We start from the raw sequence: 6,041 nt of genomic DNA on the forward strand, positions 1-6,041 counted from the left end.
TCGTGTATTTTCTCATAATGATGCAGTAGACATTTTCTGAAGCCCAACTTTGACCCCCCCCCCTCCTAAACCGCTCCCCCTTTCCCTCCGTCACACACGCTCGCGCGTACGTAGACGCACGCTCGAGGCACCCAGGTCAAGATGAGGGGACTGAAGTGATATGGTGGCCAGTTTTTAACCTTGTGTTCATTTATTTAGTGAGCTAGTGTTGTCTGTTTTCTCCGCCTACCCTTACCTTCCCTCCATTTAATGCAAAGCACATTGCATTTTACCAACTGGCCACGAAGATGGCCCATATGCAGGATTTCGGAAATACCGAGGCCCAAAAAATGAGCTTGCCGTGGGGGGGGGGGTTGATGAGCTTGCTGGGGGAGGGGGGGGGTTGATGAGCTTGCCGGGGGGGGGGGTTGGGTTCATGGCCCTCTGAAACAAAATGTTGATGTTCCTGATCTAAATATGTGCGTTTTAAGACTTTTCCTCATCTGTTAGTGGTTTATTTTTCTACTTAGCTGGATCCAGTTCATGTAGAAACGTGTCTGACTGACATCAGCTCCCCCCCCCTCATCTCCCCCCTCCCTCCTCTCATCTTATCTCTCTCCTCTCATCTCTCTCATCTTCTCGTTCTCGCTCTCCTCTCTTCTCAGTTCAGTTCAAGTCAGTGTGTGCTTAATTGGCATGACATACGCTTTGTACATATTACCAAAGCATGTAAAACAACAACACAACACAACGATGATTGTAATAAACTCCTCTCTCTTCTCTCTCTCTCATCTTCTCTCTCTCCTCTCTCTCCTCTCATCCCTCTCTCATCTCTTCTCTCTCGTCTTCTCTCTCTCCTCTCATCTCTCTCTCATCTTATCTCTGCTCTCTTCTCTCTCTCCTCTCTCATCTTCTCTCTCTCTCTCTTCTCTTCTCATCTCTCATCTTATCTCTCTCTCTCATCTTCTCTCTCCTCTCATCCATCTCTCATCTCTTCTCTCTCGTCTTCTCTCTCTCCTCTCTTCTCTCTCTCATCTTATCTCTGCTCTCTTCTCTCTCTCCTCTCTCCTCTCTCATCTTCTCTCTCTCTCTCTTCTCTTCTCATCTCTCATCTTATCTCTCTCTCTCATCTTCTCTCTCCTCTCATCCCTCTCTCATCTCTTCTCTCTCGTCTTCTCTCTCTCCTCTCTTCTCTCTCTCCTCTCTCTCTCTACTCTCATCCCTCTCTCATCTCTTCTCTCTCATCTTCTCTCGCTCTCCTCCCCATCTCTCTCTCATCTTATCTCTGCTCTCTTCTCTCTCTCCTCTCTCCTCTCTCATCTTCTCTCTCTTCTCTTCTCATCTCTCTCTCATCTTATCTCTCTCTCTCATCTTCTCTCTCCTCTCCTCTCTCCTCTCATCCCTCTCTCATCTCTTCTCTCTCTCCTCTCTCCTCTCGCTCCTCTCTCTCTCTCCACTCATCCCTCTCTCATCTCTTCTCTCTCATCTTCTCTCGCTCTCCTCTCATCTCTCTCTCATCTTATCTCTGCTCTCATCCCTCTCTCATCTCTTCTCTCGCTCTCCTCTCATCTCTCTCTCATCTTATCTCTGCTCTCTTCTCTCTCTCCTCTCTCATCTTCTCTCTCTCTCTCTTCTCTTCTCATCTCTCTCTCATCTTATCTCTCTCTCTCATCTTCTCTCTCCTCTCCTCTCTCTCTCTCTCCTCTCATCCCTCTCTCATCTCTTCTCTCTCGTCTTCTCTCTCTCCTCTCATCCCTCTCTCATCTCTTCTCTCTCATCTTCTCTCGCTCTCCTCTCATCTCTCTCTCATCTTATCTCTGTTCTCTTCTCTCTCTCCTCTCTCATCTTGTCTCTCTCTCTCCTCTCATCTCTCTCATCTTCTCTTTCTCGCTCTCCTCTCTTCTCAGTTCAGTTCAAGTCAGTGTGTGCTTTATTGGCATGACATACGCTTTGTACATATTGCCAAAGCCTGTAAAACAACAACACAACACAACGATGATTGTAATAAACTCCTCTCTCTTCTCTCTTCTCTCTCTCTCATCTTCTCTCTCTCCTCTCTCTCCTCTCATCTCTTCTCTCTCGTCTTCTCTCTCTCCTCTCTCTCCTCTCTCTCTCCTCTCATCCCTCTCTCATCTCTTCTCATCTCTCTCTTATCTTATCTCTCTCCTCTTCTCTCTCTCCTCTCATCCCTCTCTCATCTTATCTCCCTCCTCTCATCTCTCTTTCTCCTCTCAACTCTCTCTCATCTTCTCTCTCCTCTCTTTCTCCTCTCCTCTCTCTCTCATCTTATCTCCCTCCTCTCATCTTTCTTTCTCCTCTCGTCTCTCTCTCATATTATCTCTGTCATCTCTCCTGTCATCTCTCTCATCTTATCTCTCTCTCCTCTCATATCTCTCCTCTCCTCTCTCTCTCCTCTCATCTCTCTCTCATCTTATCTCCCTCTCTCCTCTAATTTCTCTCTGTCCTCTCCTCCCCTCTCTCTCTCATCTTATCTCCCTCTCCTTTCACCTTCTCTCTCTCTCTCTCTCTCTCTCCTCTCATCTCACTCTGTCCTCTCATCTCTCTGTCCTCTCATCTCTCCCCTCTCATCTCCCTCTCTCCTCTCATCTCTCTCCTCTCTCGTCTTCTCCCTCTCTCCTCTCTTCTCTCTCTTCTCTCCTCTCCTCTCATCTCTCTCTCATCTTATCTCCCTCTCTCCTCTCACCTTATCTCTCTCTCCTCTCCTCTCATCTCACTCTGTCCTCTCATCACTCTGTCCTCTCATCTCTCCCCTCTCATCTCCCTCTCTCCTCTCATCTCTCTCCTCTCTCGTCTTCTCCCTCTCTCCTCTCTCCTCTCCTCTCATCTCTCTCTCCTCTCCTCTCTCTCTCTCCTCACCTCTCCTCTCCAGAGGTGAAACTATACGCGGGTGATACAGCTGCGTTGACCCCCGCAGCAGTTTAGGGCCCGCACGCATGGACCCCTCTTTACCTCGCCGCTATCGTATCAAAGATCTCGACCACTGAGTCTACGGGTATTCGGTTTGGTCAAAAATGTGCAAAGCGTGCCCGCGCGAAAATATGGACACGCGTAGCAAAATCCACGAAGAAGAGTTAGCCAGCTGGTGAAGTATCAAGACGTAGCACAGCGAAAAGCCTGGAGAGTGTGTCTGTGATGCAAGTAGAACTTATTTGTTACTTATTTGACTGGTAATCAACCTAAACACTTGTTTTTTTGTGTGTTTATAAGGCGCAGACGTGAATAATGTGTACGTGTGGGTGCACCGTCACCGATTATGTGTTCATCTGTCATGGCGCTGCTGCGACGCCAGATGTTGCTAAGCAGGCTAAGCTAGCGTGTCACTATCGTGGCCTTGTTGTTACGACGCCTCTTATATAGCACGCAGGTCTGCTAGTAATCATCCCATTTACACGCCAACTGTGCAGAGCTTTTTACTGTCGCCGCCCATTTTAAACCGGCGTGCTTCCACTTCCTCTTTCGCTACTGGCGTGACGTCACGTTACATCTGATTGTGATGGGCAGCCGGGGCCCTTTACCCATCCTGCACTGGGGCCCTATGCTGACTGGTTACGCTTCTGCGCTCTCTCTCTCTCTCTCTCTCTCTGTCTCTCTCTCTCTCGTTTTCCTGACTGTCTCCTGTGCTCTTGTCTTTAGCCTCCTCTTCTGTGTCTTTTTTCTTTCTATAACCTGCCCTCTCTCTCTCTCTCTTATCCACTGGCGGCTGGCCAGTACAGGACGCAGGGGCGCCGCCCCCTTCAAATATCGATCCATCCATCCATTATCTGAACCGCTTATCCTGCTCTCAGGGTCGCTGGAGCCTATCCCAGCAGTCATTGGGCGACAGGCGGGGAGACACCCTGGACAGGCCGCCAGGCTATAACACACACACACACACACACACACACACACACACACACACACACACACACACACACACACACACACACACACACACACACACACACACACACACACACACTTTAGTATGGCCGATTCACCTGGCCTACATGTCTTTGGACTGTGGGAGGAAACCGGAGCCCCGGAGGAAACCCACGCAGACACGGGGAGAACATGCAAACTCCACACAGAGGACGACCCGGGACGACCCACCGAGGTTGGACTACCCCGGGGCTCGAACCCAGGACCTTCTTGCTGTGAGGCGACCGCGCTAACCACTGAGCCACCGTGCCGCCCTCTTCAAATATCAAGAGATGAAAATCTACTTAAACGTGTTAAATATAGTTTAGTTGTATAATGTAAATAATTATGAAATAAAAGTGTTTTTCAGTCTGTCAGCAGCCATTAAATATTGGTTCAAATGGTGTTTGGTTGATTTCTGTCTGGATACGTATACTTCCTGGGTGAGGGGCGCCGGCCAAACCATAAGCCCTCAAACTTGTGGCGAGCAGGTGACCTGAGGCTGCTGTCTGATTGGTTCCTTCAGATTTTCCAGGGGGCGCAGTCCTGTGCGCCCCAGACACTCCCACCTTCATCGGCAGCGAATTGTATTGTTTTAATGTTTTTGTTGATCTAACGTGATTGGATAATTCTCGCGGCTGTCAATCATGTTCACGCCCACCACGACGCCTCGTCTCGACTGTCAATCATCCACCGTCTACGGACCCTGATCAAACCTATGGGCTACATTGTGCTTCGGAATAACTCCGTGACTGTGTGGACAATAAAGCAGCTGTCAGGTGTGCTGCGCCCAGTTGCGCCCCCCCCCCAAAATATTTTAGCAGCAGCCGCCACTGCTCATATCCTCTTGTGTCTTTACATTCAGCATTACATCCTGTCCATCCTCAACTCTTTGCTCTCCCCTCCTCTCTCGCCCTCTGACGTCACTGCCTGCCAGTTTCTGTGGCTTCTCACTTGCTCGTGTCTCCTGCCAGTGGGATGAAATAATGACAGACGTGTTCTTTGTGTCATCCTTTTGCTTGACCTTGCGTCGCGAGCGTCACAGTGTGCAGTACCCGCTGCTCTTCCTCTCTCCTCTCCATTGCCTGCCCTCTTCCAGCGCCCCCGGGACCCTGAGAGCGGGCTAAGCGGTTTGGATACCGGCGTGGGTGTCTGGGGGATGAGTGACACTGAACAGTCCACTAGTAAAATTAAGTGACAAATTAGCAGCTTGTCTGGTTACCCAAAGCCAAAGTGTGCTTCCATCCAGGGACCGCCTGTCAACACGTGGTGTTGAGTAAAGATGTTGTAACCTAGTAACGACAACAACAGCCACTTAGCCCCCCTCGCGCGCGCGCGCGCGCGCACGCACGCACGCACACACACAGAAGCACCGCTCAGTGGAGGAAGTGAGGGATCTTGGCCCTGTATAAAGTCTTTGCGGCACCAAAGCAGTTATTCCAGTTATTTAAGCAGTTATTTGTTATTTAAGCAGTTATTCCAGTTATTTAAGCAGTTATTTCAGTTATTTAAGCAGTTATTTTGGTTATTTAAGCAGTTATTTCAGTTATTTAAGCAGTTATTTCAGTTATTTAAGCAGTTATTTCAGTTATTTAAGCAGTTATTCCAGTTATTTAAGCAGTTATTTCAGTTATTTAAGCAGTTATTCCAATTATTTAAGCAGTTATTCCAGTTATTTAAGCAGTTATTCCAGTTATTTAAGCAGTTATTTCAGTTATTTAAGCAGTTATTCCAGTTATTTAAGCAGTTATTCCAGTTATTTAAGCAGTTATTCCAGTTATTTAAGCAGTTATTCCAGTTATTTGAGCAGTTATTTAAGTTATTTAAGCAGTTATTCCAGTTATTTAAGCAGTTATTTCAGTTATTTAAGCAGTTATTTCAGTTATTTACTACCCAGTCGCACGGACTTTCGATCGTGATACCATCACGATTATGACCTGATTGACGTGATGTGGTCACGAAGGTTAGGGTTAGGGTTAGGGTTCTATCAGATCGTGACCACATCACGTAAATCAGATCATAATCGTGATGGTATCACGATAGATTAATTAACGTGATGCCACCACGAAAGTCCGTGCGACTGGGTTGGTTATTTAAGCAGTTATTTCAGTTATTTAAGCAGTTATTTCACCACTTTTATGAAA

This window comes from Lampris incognitus, chromosome 13 (genome assembly GCF_029633865.1).
Source record: "Lampris incognitus isolate fLamInc1 chromosome 13, fLamInc1.hap2, whole genome shotgun sequence".
In the NCBI taxonomy this organism is placed as follows: domain Eukaryota; kingdom Metazoa; phylum Chordata; class Actinopteri; order Lampriformes; family Lampridae; genus Lampris; species Lampris incognitus.